Genomic DNA, 18,881 nt, shown 5'->3' with positions numbered 1-18,881 from the left:
GCACAGTCAACACCGTCACGACCATCCGCCCGAATTCTCCCTCACCATCACGCTCAATCACTCACACACTCTACACCATCATGCTCACTCCCCTGAATGCTCCCCACAGTCACACAATCCGCCATGATCACATTGACTCCCCTCCACACGTCCCCATCATCACACTCACTACCAAACATACGCCCCCAGCAACACGCACACGTCCTTCCACACCGCCACACTGTCATGCTCAATACCCCGCACACTGTCCTACCATCACATCACTCCCCTGCACATTTCCCCACTGTCCCGCTCACTCTTCCATGCACAGACCCGCCATCAGATCCATTCCTCTGCACTCTCTCCCACTGTCATACCATCTCCTCAACAAACTTGCTTCCATCACACTCATTCCCCAGAAACTCCATCACAGTCACACTCATTCCCCTGCATAGTACTGCACCATCATTGTTACTTCACTGCATACTCCCCCACCATCACATTCACTTTCCCTACCCTGTTCTCCATTGTCACCCTCTCTTCCCCACATACGCCCAAACCATCATGTTCACACTCCTGCACACTTCACCCAGTCAAGCTGACTCTCCAAAAAGCTCTGTCACCGGCACGCTCACCCCCACACTCACCGACCAACGTACTGCCTCCCCCACACTCTCCGCTCATAGTTACGCTCTCTTTCCTCCCACATGCCCACATTACCATGCTCACTCCCCCACGGAGATCCCCAACAATTTGCTCAATCCTCGTAAATTTCATCACTATAACGCCTACCATGCTACACACTCCCCACCATCACGCTTAATCCCCTGCACCCGCCCTCACTTTTGCACTCACTCCCCCTCACACTCTCTCACCATCACTTTTATTTCCCCTACACTCTCCTCCACTGTGACACGCTCTACCCTTCCCACGCCAACACGATAGCCCTCACTCATCTGCACACTTCCCCACCATCATGCTACATCATCGTCACACTCACTCCCCCACACACTCCCACACCATCACTATCCCTCCCCAAACACTCATACCACATCACGCTCTCTCCCCCTCAAACGCCCACACTATCATGTTCACTCCCCCTGCATATTTCCCCACCATCGCACTCAGTCTCCTGCACACTACCCCGCGGTCCCTCACAATCTCCATGCACAGTCTCCTCCCATCATCTTCACTCCTCGTAAACTCCAGCACCAACGTGCGCTACTCGTGCACACTACTGCACAGTCAACACCGTCACGACCATCCGCCCGAATTCTCCCTCACCATCACGCTCACTCACCCGCACACTCCCTACCCTGAACATTTGTCACATACCCCTCCCTCGTTAATTCTCTCGATATGGCCTTTGATCACATTCCCACTCAGATCAATGAGTATCTACAATGGGTTCCACACAATCTCTGCCGTGTGAAGCAGCCTGTTGTCCAACTCCCACCCTTCAGCCCCTTCCACAGCCGATGGTGCCTCCCCCACTATTAACTCCTTGAATGCTCTCGCATTTACTGTATCTCCGAGAAAGGATGTTTGTCCCAAGCCCCAGGCTGTTTAGTGAGCAACAGCCTGGCACGCCACATTCATCTTTCTCGCCCAGAATCGGCCTGAATATCCACACCCCTCTTCTCTTCCCCCTGCAACGGAACGAAAAGATAGGATTCACGGAAGACAGAATTGGAGAGACGGAGATTAGGATGTAACGAGTGCAGAACACAGAGAGCGCAGGAGAATGGGGAACGGAGGACAGTGAAATAGACAGTAAATGGCAGGCGGAGTGAGAGAAACAGAGGAACACTGTAAGCATGGGAGGGAGATATGCAGGGAGAAGGAAAAAGGCAGAGAGATGACTTGTGCAGAAGGCCAGGTTAGAGTGGGGGGATACAGAGGTAAAAGCAAGGACAGAATGACTTAAACCCAACTGCTGAGTTCAGGCCCAATCCCTCCCCTTCCTGTGGAGCAGGACTTGGGGCTGTCAGTTGGATGTTGCGGTTTCCCATTGGGCACTAAGTTGTGAGGAACATTCTAATGTGTCCATGTAAACCCACTGTGGGATAATGTTGGACAGTCCAGAGCTACCCTCAGTCTGTTAACAGAGAGACAGACTGCTTCATCTCTGAAACTCTGAACTGATATGAGGAAATCCTGAATGGATTGATTAACGACTGAATTTGACTGATTGATGAATTTAGGTAAATGGATATTTCAGCATTTTCTTCAGAAGCTGTCTGAACTTATTCTGCGTCACTGCATAAATCGTGGTGTTTGTGCAACAACTCAGGACCTGCAGCATGAAGCCTAATTCCTGCAGATAACAATGGAGATGGACAGGAGTATTCACAATTTCCTGAATCCGGACCCACATAGAATACAGCATAAATATTGACCATAGCAGGATGAAATTGGCCGAGATCAAAAACAGTAAAATGATGGATTTAATTCTACTTTTCATTTCTGCGTCTGACTGAGCGTCCCCATTGGTGGTAGCTCGGAATCTCATGCGGGCTCTACTGGTCACTAAAATGTGTGTAGTTGTGAGACCATTGAGCAGCAGAATCAGGAGAAATGGTAGACCCGGGGTTACAGTGTAGTGGATGGACTGGATTGTGACCCAGACATGGGAGGATTGAACACCATCTTTTGCATCACAAAACCAGGGGCGGGTCATCAGCCGATACTGAGTTGTGAGCATAAAATACCAGAAAATGTTATTTAAACAACTCAGCACCATCACTGCTCCCAGCACCACAACCGCTGTTTTCTCACTGCAATATTTACTTTTCAGTTTCTGGCAGCAAATTGCCACAAACCGATCAAAGGTGAAAGTGACGGTGAACCAGACAGAACAGTCAATGGATGCATTAACTAGGACGGCGTGGATATTACACACGGGGGTGGACGTGAAAAAATAAAACAACTCTGCATAAACAACGGGAATCTTTCTCAGTATCAGGTCGAAGATAATGACCAGTAGATCTGCCGCTGCCATAGCCACCAGGTAACGTCTCACACATGGAGACAATCCACAATATTTCTCATGCAGGACGTAGATTGTCAGTGCGTTAACTGTGAGGAAGGAAAACAAGCAGAATATCCATCAGCCTGTACGCAGCTTTCCTAGTCTGACTGAGGACCCAGTGAGATCAGGCAGCATCCAAGGAACAGGAGAATCGACGTTTCGGGCATAAGCCCTTCATCAGGCTTATGCCCGAAACTTCGATTCTCCTGTTCCTTGGATGCTGCCTGACCTGCTGTGCTTTACCAGCAACACATTTTCAGCTCTGATCTCCAGCATCTGCAGACCTCACTTTCTCCTTGAGGACCCAGTGAGATTATCAAATGTGTAAAATTACTCAGAGAATTATTACTGAAATAATTGAATCTGCAATAACAAATGGGAAATTCTGAATTACTGATAAAAATGTCACAAATCACAAGAAACCCTCCCTTCCCAAACACACAGAGACACGTCCGCAAGAACAGATGGTTCATGAGAAATTCCCACAAACTCGAGAGCAGGCACAGGTCATTTCTTTCCAGTACCTAATACACAGGGTGAAAAATTTCCTAACCTGAGGATTCATTCCCAGTTCCTTGAAGACAAACGGAGTTTCGAAATTTCTGCTTTTTCGTTTAAGTTGTGGTCAATCCTGTGTCGTGAAGAAATGAAAACACAGGGGAAATGTACTCAACCCTTTCACTGCCTGAGGGACTTCGGAACACTGTCTCCTTCTCCTTGGAACGGGATCATTTCCCTCGGCAACTGACCGTTTGTGTAATTCACTGACGTCCGGCCGTCCACAAATAATATTGGGAAAGAATGTTCAGGGAATGTCCGTTATAAAATATTGGGTACAGAATATTCCACAAAATCTTCCGCACGTATTTCAGCACCATTCCCCATATTTTCCTCCGCTACATTGGTGACAGTATTGGAGATACCTGGTGCTCCCACGAGGAGATTGAACAGCTCATCAACTTCACAAATATATTCTAGCCAACCTCAAGTTCACCTGGGTCTTCTTGGACACCTAATCCCTTCCTAGACCTCTCCACCTCCATTTCTAGCGACGAATTAACAAAGGATATTTCCTACAAGCGCACTGATCTCCATAGAAACTACACCTCCTTCTATCCTGCCTTTTGTAAAAACGCCATTCCTTATTCACAATTGCTCTCTATCCATCCTAACTGCTCCCAGGAGGACCAGTTCCACCTCAGAAAAAAACCCAGATAGCCTCCTTCTTCAAAGATTGCAATTTCCCTTCACACATGTTTGATGATGCCGTCCAGCGCATCTCTTCCAATTCCTGCATCTGCGCCATCCAATCCCAGTGCTCCCAACACAACAAGGACAGACACCCTTCAGCTTCCACCTCACCAACGTTCGTATACATCGCATCATCCGTCGCTATTTACGCCAAATACAACCAGACCCCACAACTTGGAAGAAAGTTCCCTCCCTACCCTGATCAGAGGCCATTCCCTCCGCGACTTCCTTGTCAGATTGACGCCCGCCACCAGCCCTCATCCCACTCCCGGAACGTTCCCCTGCCACCGCAAGACCTGCAAAACCTGCGCCTTCACTTCCCGACTGATATCCATCTCCGGCCACAAAGGATCCTGTCGCATCCGACAGAAACTTATCTGTGCCTACGCCAATGTCATCTACAGTGTCCTTTGCACTCAATTTGGTCACCTCTACATCGGGGGTACTGGACGCCATCTTGCAGATCATTTCAGACTACATCTCTGGGACACCCGCAGCAATCATCACCACTTCCACATGTTGAACACTTCCACTCTGCCTCCCACTCCATCATGGACATGCAGGTCCTGGCTTCTTCATCGAGAAACAATAACCAGCCGAAACCTTGAGGAAGACGCCTCATATTCCGCTGTGGGACACTGCAACTGAACAGGGTCAATGTAGATTTCATTAGTTTTCGCGTTTCCTTTCGCCCTACATTATTACAATCCGAAGCCTCCAACTCGGCACCGCACCTTTGACCTGTCCTTCATCTTTCCCTTTTTTCTGTTCGGCTCTCCTCTCTGACCTATCACCTTCTACCTCACCTTCACCTGTCTATCATATTCTCAGCTACCTTGCCCTCAGCCCCAACCTCTTTCCATTTGTCTCTCAGCCACCCAGCCCAGAAGCCTCATTCCTGTTGAAGGGCTGATATTCGAAAATTTGATTCCCCTGCTCCTCGGATGCTGCCTGACCTGTTGTGCTTTTCGAGCATTACATTCCCAGTTAGTAAACAGTCTGGAACCATCCGATTCAAAGAATCAGGCCTGATGGGTAATGTTTCATGAAGCACTATCACCATCCCTGGATATATCTTGTCCCACCGGCAGTACAGACCCAAATGTGATGGGGGTTCACTGGGTTAAAGTTAGGGAAGAGGTTACCCTGCAATTCCCAAACATTGAATTCAGGACCCCAGAAATCTCATGCTAACAGGTCAAAGGTGGTCAAGGAAATCGCCTGAGGATGGATATATCCTACTCCTCTCCATCCCACCTCTCAGTGGTAACTCAGTTCCCTTTGACTTTGAAAACAAATCAAAGGAAGCACTGCGGGTGAGACGGACACAGAACGTACTCTGGATCTGGGAATTCATGGCCATCACCAAGTGTGTCTCCACACGACCACCACTGACTGAGCAGGGAGAGACATCAAATACACAACAACCAGACTGGGGCAACTGACGGGGGAACCCAAATGAAGGAAACATTCTCACAAAACGCCTTTTTCCAGATGGATCTGTCTCTAATAGTATCTGTTGGAGCAGCCAGCACACAGTCCTGGCGGAGGAAATGTCTCAGCTGCCTCATATTGAAGATCCTGCCCTCTGTGTTATGTGGCATTCCCTCCTGTGAAGTAGGACATACTTCGAAACGACCAAGCAAATGGAAGCTGGTCCTTCATGAGACAACATGCTCTATCAGCAGCTGCAGCATCAATGGCGTTCCCTCCATCATCATGTCAGAAGTAAACTGAAGCAGACTATTTTGCCCATCAAGAGTTTTAAACAGGAACAGACTGAGGCTATTCAGCTATTCGAGCCTGTTGCTCACAATTGAAGCTGATCTTTTAATATCTCATTCCTGGTCCATTGGAAATGGCAGAGAACATTCATCCTTTCAAAACAGCCACACAGGAATACGGGAGAACTGGTTATTGAGCCGGGAGAAGGGATAAGTTAGGGATAAATGAGTCTTTATCAGTTTAACACAAATTAACGACTGCAGTGACACAGTGACCAGTAGTGGGACCTCAACGATTTGCAACGTTTTGGAGAAATGCAACAGATGTATTCTAACTTAGATAGTCAGAAAACTAAGTTATCAAGAGGAGGTAGCGAATCTCTAATTGGATAAGTAATGGACAGCGACTTGGCAGCTGGAATGTAACGTGGGTATATGTAAAACTATGATATTTTTCAGCAAGAATAACAGTCTGTATATTAAATAAATGCAGGGAGATAACAGGACTTGGAGACACAGTGTGTACTGTTATGTTCAGTCTGACCTTTTCAGTCATGGGAAGTGTTGCTCCATCTCCCTGATGATCTGCTCGCTGATGTTCTCAGTGGCCCCACTGCTCTCGTACCACACGGAATATTTTGAAGTGGTTGGTTGGGGGCGGGGGATGGGAAGGGGTGCTGTGTTTTGAGCCGTATTTCCAAGTGAATGGCCTTTATTCAGAAGGCTATCATTTCTGGAAACGTGGAGACCTGAAGACGATGGGAATGGTTGACTGCTTCTGAATGAAGAGGCTGTGGTTGCTACCAGTACAGTAGATATTCACGAACACGATGTACTGTACATAGGCACACTGCAACATTAATGGAGTGAGAAACGGAGGATCCAATCACAAAATGAGAATGAAAGGCATTATAGATCAGCTGAAATTGTTAGGTATAATACATTTTCAATCCATAACAGAGAAAATTAAATCAGAGGAGATATCTGTCAAGCACACGACACTGTGTCAATCAAGATCTGCATTGACCTTTAAACACAGATTAGATTGCTGGGAACGCACATCAGGCCAGGCAGCATGCGAAGAGCAAGAGAAATGAAGTTTCGGGCATAAGCCCTGATCAGATTTCTGATGAAGGGATTATGCCAGAAACGTTGATTCTCCTTATCCTTGGATATTGACTGGCCTGCTGTACATTCCCAGCCGCAAACTCTCGACTGTGATTTCCAGCATCTGAATCCTCACTTTCTCATAGGTCTCTGTACAGCACTGGGAGCTAGGGAGACCGCAACACTGCAGTGATCTATAAAGCTGGAAAAAATATCTGTCCAGCATGGGGAGCTAAGCAGACCACCGCAGTGCTTTGATCTATAGACCTGGAAAATGTATCTGTCCAGCACCAGAATCAATGCAGACTACAGCAGTGGATTTACCTACACATGCGGACTCGATGTCTGTCCAACACAGGGAGCTATGCCGACCAAGCAGTTAAATTGCATCAAGGTCATCCTGAGTGAAGCAATTATGGAGAGGTTGAGTTTAATTTTAGTTCGCTTTCTATAACTTTGAATGTTTTTTCGGATATACTCTTCGACAGAATAGTGAGAATAGATTGTAAAGTCATGAAACAACCCCAATGGCAGCATACAGGCCACCGAAGGGCATGTCTATCTCTTTCTGTTATTGTCTCAAGGACAACATTACAAGGAATCGTAGAAAACTGCTCTGAGTCTTCAACGACATTCTTTGAAGAAGTAAACAACGTGGAATGTCATAAAGATGGTGATAGGGTCAGAATGTTCCAGGTTGAACACCTATGCTCCGCTCACACTTTGTGTCTTCTTTATTTATTCTATTTTCTGGAGAGTATTTTCTTGCCAAAGTATTGTCTTTTTAACGTGACTCCTTTGGGAATAGAGTAAGTGAGTCCCAGACCAGAGGATCGCGAGGTGAATCAAGGCTTCAAGATTTAAAGAACAGTGCTGCCTGGAGTGTCCAAGTGCGGTCTGGATACTGGGCCCGGGGCAGTCTGGAGACTGTGTCTGGTACAGTTTGGAGACTGGACCCCGTGCAGTCTGGAGACTGGGCCAAGTGTGGCCTGGCGACTTGGCCCGGTGTCGCCTGTACAATAGGCTCAATGCAGTTTGGAGACTGCTCCTGGAATGTTCTGCAGTCTGACCCAGTGTGTCCCAGAGACTGGGTCTGCTGCGGCCTGGAGACTGGGCCTGCTGCGGTCTGGAGCCTTGGCCCGGTGAGTTATGGAGACTGGTCCTGGTATCGTCTGGAGTCTGGGCCCCGTGAGGCCTTGAGACTGGGCACGGTGCGGTCTGAAGACTGAGCCTGGTGTGGTCTGCCGACTGTAACTGGTGTGGTCGACAGTCTCGAGACTAGATATTTTATAATGTCGCCAGTAGGACTTGGTCCAATTAAAGATCGTAGTGGGAAGTGTTAGTTGAAACTGAGGACATGGGGATGCACTTATTTAATACTTATTTAATATATCTGATCAACGGATCCAGACACTCTAAACAGTCAACACAGGAATTCTTGGACATCATTAGAAATATACACATAGACAAGGAAGAAACTATGTTCTCAGTCGATGTAACGGCACTGTTCACCTCTATCGACAAAACCCTAGCCAGAGAATCAATAGCCAGCCTGCTGTACATACAGAACAGATAACAAGATTGGGAACATATCAACAAAGACTGCATAATCCAACTACTGGACCTGTGCCTCGCAACACACTTCACATTCAACAACCAAATATATCAACAAATCCATGGGCTCACCCATCTCTGGACTCATAGCAGAAATGGTAATGCAAAGGTTAGAACAGTCTTAAACAAATTCAACCCAAACTCTGGGTCAGATATGTTATGATACCTTTGTAATCATTAAAAACAAAGAAATAGAAAACACATACCGGATCATCAACCCCAGCCTCACAGGCATCCGATTCACTACAGAGGAAGAAAAGGACAACCACCTCCCATTCCTAGACGTGATGGTACAGAGAACACCTAACGGAGAATTCACCACAAAGATATACAGTAAAGCCACACACACAGAGACCAAGTACTAAACTACGAAAGCACCACCCAAACACACAAAATAAGTTGCATCAAGACACTGTTCAAAAGGGCCACAACACACTGCAGTACACCAGAACTGCAAAAAAGAGGAAGAAAAACACCTATACAATGTATTCACCAAAAATGGATACCCCCGCAATTTCATCAACAGATGCATAAGGAAAAGACAACGGAATGAGGATATGCCACAACCCAAAGAACTAGCCAAACTACCATACATCAAAAACATTTCCGAACTGACAGCCAGACTACTGCGACCAGGAGGACTCAGAACAGCACACAAACCAACAGCCACTCTCAGAAAACAACTCGCCAGGACGAAGGACTCGATACCCAGCATGGGCAAAACCAATGAACTGTACAAAATCCCATGCAAGGACTGCACAAAACATTACATAGGACAAACAGGAAGACAGCTAACGATCCGCATCCATGAACACCAACTAGCCACGAAACGACATGACCAGCTATCCTTAGTAGCCACACACTCAGATGACAAGCAACATGAGTTCGACTGGACAACACTACTATTATAGGACAAGCCAAACAGAGAATAGCCATGGAATTCCAAAGAGGCATGGCACTCATCCACTGATTAAATCAATGAACACATCGACCTGGACCCAATATATCTGCCACTGCAACGGACACATGGAACTGACAACCGGAAGTGGCAGATTCAAATCGATATAAATGCCTGAGGAAACATCACAGAAGCGCTTCACAGGAGGCTCCCAAGCATTGATGATGTCACTTAGACAGGGGGTGAAACGTCTGTAACATAAATTCCCAGCTCGGCAAACAGAACCACAACAATCCTCCTGAATAGACAATTATATCCAATCTGTTCGTTCTCCATTGTTTATACCTAAAAGCGATATCTTCAAGAAAAATGTCTGAAAACTATAACTTCTCTTTCATATATGCATTCTCTGGCAGTTTGTGGGCGGCGCAGTGGCACAGTGGCTAGCACTGCTGCTTCACAGCGCCTGAGACCCGGGTTCAATTCCCGCCTCAGGCGACTGACTGTGTGGAGTTTGCATGTTCTCCCCGTGTCTGCGTGGGTTTCCTCCGGGTGCTCCGGTTTCCTCCCACAATCCAAAGATGTGCAGGTCAGGTGAATTGACCATGTTATTTTGCCCGTAGTGTTAGGCAATGGGTAAATATAGGGGTATGGGTGGGTTGCGCTTCGGCGAGTAGGTGTGGACTTGTTGGGCCGAAGGGCCTGCTTCCACACTGTAATGTAATCTAATCTCATCTACTTTCTAAATGACCGATACCACATTTGTTATAACAGATTTAAACAGATTCTCTCCTGTGCGTGACAAGTTACTTGGTCTCTACTTCCCCACTTCTCCTCTTCTTCCCTTTTTGGATCGTGGAATACATTTATAACCTCCCAAATTGCACAGGAGAAGTACTGTGTTGCCCAATGCAATCAATCTATCCATTGCTTATTACGCTGAAATTACATTGTGAAGTACATTTGGTCTGTCAGACTTATCAATCACTAACCTGGTTATGTTTTCAAACACACCTCGTTACTAATATACATGAGTTGAGTCTTTAGTTACACAAGTCTCATGGTCACTTTGTATTTCTGGGAGACGTTATGCATTCCTCTACGAAGACAGACACAATATAACGAGTTAGTTTCCCAGCAATTTCTCTTTTATCAGCAATAAATTATCCTATCCACATTTGTTCCACACTGCTTAACATTTCGCGTGGCTTTAACTTTCCTTTCAAATATTGTCCGAAGCTTTGCATCAGTCTTTATGTTTCTATTTAGTTTGCATTCTTGATGTCTTTTAACGTCCTTATCAATTTCTTGGTCCTCCTTTGTTCCAATGAATCCATGATGTCTGCCATTTTTCTGAACGACTTTCCCTTGATATAATACAATTTTTAACTTCGTCTGTTAATCATGGTTGAGTCACCTTACTATAAAATTGCTATATGCGCCTTGGAGGATATATGTATACTGTGCAACTTATAGTGTTTCCATAAATGAAGGGCGGCACGGTAGCTCAGTAGTTATCACTGCTGCCTCACAGCACCAGGGACCCGGGTACAATTCCCGCCTCGGGCAACTGTCTGTGTGGAGTTTGCACATTCTCCCCGTGTCTGTGTAGGTTTCCTCCAGGTGCTCCGGTTTGTTCCCACTGTCGAAATATGTGCAGGTTAGTTGAATTGGTCATTCTAAATTGTCCATAGTGTTAAGTGTAGAGGAATGCGTCTGGGTGATTGGTATGGACTTGTTGGGGCGAAGAGCATGTTTCCACTCTGTTGGGAATCTAATCAACGTCTTGCTTGTACCAGATGTATGCCTCCTTTTCCCCTTGTTCAAAGCCTCACTATCCCCTGACATATCCTGTGCCCTGCTCCTGTTAGCATTGCCCTTCACACGAAGGTGAAGATGTAATTCCTGAAGTCTCACTGTCTCGCTTTTTAATGACTCCCACTTTTCTGATGTCCTTTCACCTTCAACAGCTTCCTCCAATCAACTCTTAAAGTTTTTGCCCAATTCCATCACAACTGGCCTTGCCCCAATTTATTACGTAAACTTGTGGATCAGACATTTCGTTTTTCAGGACTATTATCAAACTAATAGAATTATGTTCCCAGGTCCCAAAATGCGTCAGCATCTACTGTGGAGGAAGACATAGAAACTGGGGAACTTAGGGAAATAAATTAATGCAGTGGTATTTTGAAATGCGGCTTCCTTACAGAAGAGGAAGTGCCGGAATTTTGAAAATGCACAACGTTAGATAAACACCCAGGGCCTGTTCAATCATACGTTTTTCTATGAGGACCTTCGTGAGACCTAACAAGATGCCACATGGTAGCCTGGCTAATAAGGTTAGATCACAGGTGATCAGGAAGAGCTTCGAAATGAAAGTAGGAGACAGTTGGTGCAGGGAGAGATTTCTGGTGACCAGCGGTGTGACACAAGACCAGTGCTGGGGCCACTGTTGTTTGTTATTTTGAGAAATGATTTGGATGAGAATATACAAAGGATGGATGGTAACATTGTAGACGACACCAAATTGCTGGTTATTGCAAGGTTTATGAAGGTTTGTAGCTCAGGTTGAGGCTTAGAGTGTAGGTTTGTTCGCTGAGATGTAAGTTTGATATCTAGACGTTTCATTACCTGGCTAGGTAACATCATCAGTGGCGACCTCCAAGTGAAGCGAAGCTGTTGTCTCTTGCTTTCTATTTGTATCTTTCTCCTGGATAGGGTTCCTGGGTTTTGTGGTGATGTCATTTCGTGTTCGTTTTCTGAGGGGTTGATAGATCGTATCGAGATCTATGTGTTTGTTTATGGCGTTGTGGTTGGAGTGCCAGGCCTGTAGGAATTATCTGGCATGTCTTTGTTTAGCCTGTCCCAGGATAGATGTGTTGCCCCAGTCGGATTTTTGGTTTTTTCATCCGTGTGTAGGGCTACGAGGGAGAGAGGGTCGTGTCTTGTTGTGGCTAACTAGTGTTCGTGTATCCTGGTGCCTCACTTTCTTCCTGTTTGTCCTACGTAGTGTTTGTGGCAGTCCTTGCATGGAATTTTGTAGATGACGTTGAGTTTGTCCACGGGTTGTACTGGGTCTTTTAAGTTTGTTAGTTTTTGTTTGAGAGTGTTGGTAGGTTTGTGTGCTACTAGAATTCCGAGGATTGCTGGTTAAATGGCAGTGAAGAAGGTCATTTAAATGGAAAATAAGATCATAATTAACTGCAGCAGTAGGCCAAGGATTGGCAGTCGGAGCTTCCTGCAGATTAATATGAGGTACTGCCTTTTTTTAGACAAATCAGAGCAAGACTTACACATGTGGACAGGTTGGTGTGAAGGCAGTAGGTACGATTACCTTCATCAGTCAGAGCAGTGAATATAGTAATTTGGACATGATGCTGTTGCTGTTCAAGAGGACAGTAAGGTCAAATTTGGAGTACTGTGTACAATTCGTGTTGCCCTGATATACGAAGAATGTTATAAACCAGAAAGGGTGCAAAATATTTACAATGATGAGAAAGAGACTGGAGGTATTGAGGTATAATGATAGCCTGGATAAAACAAAGAGAACAAAGAACATAGAAACTTTACTGCCAGTACGCCCTTTGGTGCTCCAAGCCTGAACCGATTAAAATCCAGTGTGTAAATCTGTCACCCAATTCTGAAGTATCTGTATCCCTCTGCTCCCCATGTACTCATCCATCTGTTCAGACGCATCTGAAATGAATCTAACGTGCCTGCCTCTACTACCTCTGCTGGCAACGCGTTCCAGACACCTACCACCCTCTGTGTAAGGTATTTGCCGCGAGTCTCCCCCTTAAACTTTTCACCTCTCACCTTGAAAGCGGGACATCTCATTCCTGAATCCTTCACTCTGGAAAACGCTTATCTCGATGTACCCTGCCTATACCTTTTATGATTTTGTAGTCCTCAATAAGATCTCGCCTCAATCTCCTTTTTTTCTAATGAAAACAATCCGAAGCTACTCAACCGCTCTTCATAGGTAGCACCTTTCATACCAGACAACATCCTCATAAACCTTGCCTGCACCCTCTCCAAAGCCTTCACATCTTTTTGGTAATGTGGCGACCAGAAAAGTACACAGTATTCCAAATGCGGCCGTACCAATGCCTTGTACAATTTTAACAGACCTGACAGTTCTTATACTCAATAGCCCATCCGATGAAGGCAAGCTACTATATGCCTACTTGACCAATCCATCCACCTGTGAGCGACGTTCATCGTACAATTGACTTGCACTCCCCGATCTCTCTGCTCATCAACTTTTCACAATGCCATTCTGTTTACCGTATAATTCGTTCTAAAATTAGACTTTCCAAAATGCATCAACTCACAGTTGCCTGGATTAAACTCCATCTACCACTTCTCATTCCAACCCTCCAGTCTATCTATATTCTCCTGTATCTTTGACAGTGTCCTACGTTTTCTGCTCCTCCACCAATTTTCGTGTCATCTGCAAACTTGCTGATTATACCAACAGTGCCCTTTTCCAGATCGTGTATGTACATCAACAACAGCACTGGCGCAAACACTGATCGCTGTGGAACACCACTCGTCACCTTTCTCCATTTCGAGAAACTCCCTTCAACGATGACTCTCGGTCTCCTGGTTTTCAACCAGTTCTTTAGCCACCTAGCTAGAACACTCTGCACATCATGTGACTTCACATTCTCTGTTAGTTTACTATCGGAACCTTATCAAACGCCTTGTCAAAGTCTATGTAAATGACATCTATAGTCCTTCCTTCATCTATCAATACAGTTACTTACTCAACGAATTCGAGTAAGTTGGTAAGGCACTCTCCCGTACAAAACCATTTTTCCTATCACTGATAAGTCCGTTCTGTTCCAAATATAAATAGATTTTACCCCTCAGTACCTTCTCCAGCAACCTTCCCACCACTGATGTCAGGCTCACTGGTCTGTGGTTAACCGAAATGTTCAGAGTACCCTCTTGTACTGGAGGGCAAAATGATCAATTTTCCAATCTTCCAGCACGTCATCTGTGTTTAAGAATGCTACAAAGATAGCTGACAGGGCCTAAGTATTTTCTCTCTTGCCTCCCTGAGCAACCTGGAATACATCCAACCCGGTCCTGTGGATTTGTCCACCTTAATAAGCTCGAGCCTACCAAACAAATCTTACATACTTATGTGAGCGTGATTCAGAGCTTTCAAACTTCTATCTCTTCTCTCCTCAGTGAACACTGATGCAAAGTAATCATTCAGAATTTCACACATCTTCTCAGATTAAAATTGCAGCCTTCCTTCCTTATCCTTTAGTGGACCAATCCTTTCTCCAGTTACCCGCTTGCTTCTTATATCCGAATAAAAGGCTTTGCGATTCTCATTAATTGTGCTCACTAAAGTTATTTCATGACCATTTTTAGAACATAGAACATAGAAAAGTCGGCCCTTTGTTCCACGATGTGGTACCGAGCATTAATCCTAATGTAAAATCAAATAACTTAAGCTACATATCCCTGCGTTGTCTGAGATCTATTTGCATGCCAGCAGTCGCTTTAATATCCCGAATGACTCCGCTTCCACCATCACCATTGACAACGCATTCCATGCATTCACAACTCTCTGCGGAAGGAACCTTCCTCTGACATCCCCTCTTTACGTTTTTCCTAATATCTTAAACACTACGAGCCCTCGGACCAGTCAATCCTGCAGTGGGAAAAAGTCTCAGGCTATTAACTCTATCTATTTCTTTAATTAGCTTGCATACCTCGATCAGGTCACGTCTCTTCCTCATCTCCAGAGGTAAAAGTCCGAGCTTGGTCAAACTCTCTTCACACGGCAAGCCCTCCAGTCCAGACAGCATCCTGGTAAACCTTTTTTGCACTGTCTCCAAAGCCTCTATACCTTTCCTACAATAGGGCGTCCAGAACGGGACACAATGTTCCATGTGTGGTCTCACCAGTGACTTGTAGAGCTGTAACAAAACCTCGTTGCGTTAAATTCGATCCCCTTGTTAATGAAAGCCAAATCACTATATGCTCTTTAACACTCCTATCCACTTGGGTAGCAACTATGTCGGATCTATCTACTTGAACACCAAGATCTCTCTGTTCCTCCACACTGCCAAGAATCCTATCTGGAATCGTTTATTCAGATTTCGAGTTCGACCTACCAAAATGTATCACCTCATATTGCCAAGATTGAACTCCATTTGTCATTTTCAGCCCAGCACTATATTTTACCTATGTCACGCTGCAGCTGCAGTATCCCTCGATACTATAAACGAACCTTCAACATTTGTGTGTTCTGCAAATTTACTCACCAACCCCTCAAACTCCTCACCCAACACATTTATAAAAAGTACAAAGAGCACAGGCCCAAGAACAGAGCTCTGTGGGACCCACTCAACACTGACCTCCAGGCAGAATTCTTTCCACCTACATGCACTCCCTGCCTTCTGTCATCCAAACAATTCTGAATCCAGATTGCCAAGTCTCCCTGTATCCCATACTTCCTGACTTTATGAGTGAGGCTACCATGGGGAACCTTATCAAATGCCACATCTACTGCTCGACCTTCGTCGAACTACCTCGTCACCTCCCCAAAGGACTCAATAAAATTTGCGAGGCATGACCTGCCGCTCACAAGGCCATGCTGACTGCCTTTCGTCAGGCTATGCTTTTCCAAATAGTCATTAATCCTATGTTGAAAAACGTCGTGCTGGAAAATCACAGCAGCATCCGAGGAGCAGGAGAATCGACGTTTTGGGCATAAGCCCTTCTTCAGGAATAAAGCAGGGCTTATGCCCGAAACGTCGACTCTCCTGCTCCGCGGATGCTGCCTGGCCTGCTGTGTTTTTCCAGCACCACTTTTTTCAACTCTGGTACTCCAGCATCTGCAGTCCTCACTTTCTCCTAATTATAAATCCTATCCCTCAGAATTCTTTCCAAAACTTTGCTGACCATAGATGTAAGACTAACTAGTCTGTAATTGCCAGGTGTTTCCTTCGTACCCTTCTTGAAAAGTGGAACAACCTCCTATTTCGATTCCCCGAGTAGCTTGGGATAAATCTGGCCTTGCCCTGGGGACTCCCAATCTTAATGTTTGCCAAAGCTTCCAACACATCAGCTTCATCGATCTTGATCGAATCAAGCCTGTATACGAGTTTCTCAAATCTCCCATTCGAAACAAGGACCCTTTCCTTTGTGATAACCGAAGCAAAAGACTCATTTAGGGCTTCCCTTGTCTGCTCATATTCTACGCACAAGTTCCCTACCCTGTCCCTGATCGGCCCTACTTATCCCTGATCATTCTCTTATTCCTCACGTATGAGTTAAATGCCTTTTTCCTGCCCGGTCCTGACTCTCCTCAGTCCACTTCTGAGCTCCTTTCTAGCAAGCCTGTGATTCTCTAACGCAGTGGTAGCTCCTTGCTTCCTCCACCCTACGTAAGCTGCCTTCTTCCTATGGATGCGAAGTTTATCAGTTCTCGTTGTCCCCTTCTTACCTGTCTCAGAGGAACAAGTTTTTGCATCACTCGCAACAACTTCTCCTTAAACAGTCTTCACATGTCTGCTGTGCCCTTTCTATGGAACAATAGCTCCCATGCTGTACTTCGCAACTCCTGTCTGTTAGCGTCATCATTTCCTTTTCCCCAATAAAGTATCTTCCCTCCCTGTAACTGCTGCCTTTCCTCTCCAAGACTTTGATAAATGTGAGGCAATTATGATGATTGTCACCAAAGTGTCCTCCACCGCGAGATCTTGCACCGGTCCTGGCTCATTTCCAAGCACCAAATCCAAAATAGGCTCTCCCTTCGTCGGCCTGTCGACATACTGAGTAAGGAACCCCTCCTGAACAAACCTGACAAAAAGCGGTTCCATCCAAGCAATATTCTCCAAGGAGATTCCAGTTGATTTTGGGAAAGTTGAAATCACACAATACAACAACTTTGCTACATCTGCATTTTTCCAAAACCTGCCCAACAATGAATTCTTCAATTTTATTAGTCCGCTTAATTCCTCGTTTAAGAATGGTCCTACTCTCCCGATATTCCACGCTGGCCCGTTCTGTTCTTCGCTATCTGGACTTTATGTACGATTCTCTTTTCCTCTTGGCTACTCGTCACATTTCTCCTGTCATCCACGGTTCACGAATCTTACCTTTCCTATCCTTTGGTTTCAACGGGGCATGTTTATCCTGCACTATCTTTACACTATACTTGAAAGCCTCCCACATATGAAATGTGGACTTCCTTTCAAATAACTGCTCCCAATCCGCATTTCCCAGCTTCTGCCTAATTTTGATATAAGTGCCTTGGCCCAGTTTAGTACTTTTCCCTCCAACAATGTAACGTCACCCTTCTTTTTTCTCGTTTCCACCCGTAATGCTTCACTACTAAAGCCCACCGTAATGCCCTCTTTTTGCAGGGCCGTGATATCATTCCTGAGCAGCAATCCAACTACTCCCTACTCTTTATACTGCTCTCCCTGCCCTGTCTGAACCTTTTATATCCTGGAATATTTAGTTGCTAATCAGGCCGTTCTTTCAACCAAGTCTTTGTGACTGTAATAACGACATAATCCCAGGCACCAACCCAAGTCCTACGTTCATCTGCCTTCCCCACTATACTCCTTGCATGAAAGTATATGCACTTGATGCGACCAGTTCTTTGCGTTCATCTGCTCTCTGCCTAATCTTCCCCTTATTAATGTTAACTTCATGATTCTTATAGCCTTCAGTTTCCATCTTGTTGTCTCCTACTTTGCGACGCTGGTTTCCAGCCCCCTGCCACGTTAGTTTAAAACCTCCCCAACAGCAGGAGCAAAACTTCCCCCAAGCACGTTAGTTTCAGTCTGGTTCATGTGTAGACCATCCAATCTTTAATTGTCCCACCTTCCGCAGAACCGGTCCAAATGTCCAACAAACCTGAACCTCCTACACCATTCCCCAAACCACGTGTTCCTCCTGCCTATCCGTTCATTTTTATGCTGGCTAGCACGTGGTACCGGTACTAATTCCTAGATCACTGTCTTTCATAGTCTGGGAATTATTTTCCCTTTTGTGTAGCAAGCTGAGTGGTGAACTTGCAGAGTGTTATAATTATGTTGGACATGGATAGGGTAAATAGCCAAGGTCGTTTCCCCAGGAAAGAGGTGTCCAAAATCAAAGGTACAGGTTTAAGGAAAGAGTGGAGAGAGGAAAAAAAATCGAAGAGTTAGATGTTTCACACAGACTGCTGTGTATATGTAATGAGCTGCCAGAGAAAGCAGTATAGGGGCATACAATTACAACCATAAAAATACAATTCCAT

The sequence above is a fragment of the Chiloscyllium plagiosum genome, unplaced genomic scaffold, assembly GCF_037043375.1.
Source record: "Chiloscyllium plagiosum isolate Xiang-an unplaced genomic scaffold, Cpla_swu_hap1 HiC_scaffold_29, whole genome shotgun sequence".
In the NCBI taxonomy this organism is placed as follows: domain Eukaryota; kingdom Metazoa; phylum Chordata; class Chondrichthyes; order Orectolobiformes; family Hemiscylliidae; genus Chiloscyllium; species Chiloscyllium plagiosum.
The sequence above is the reverse complement of the archived record's forward strand: the minus strand, read 5'-3'. Positions refer to the sequence as shown.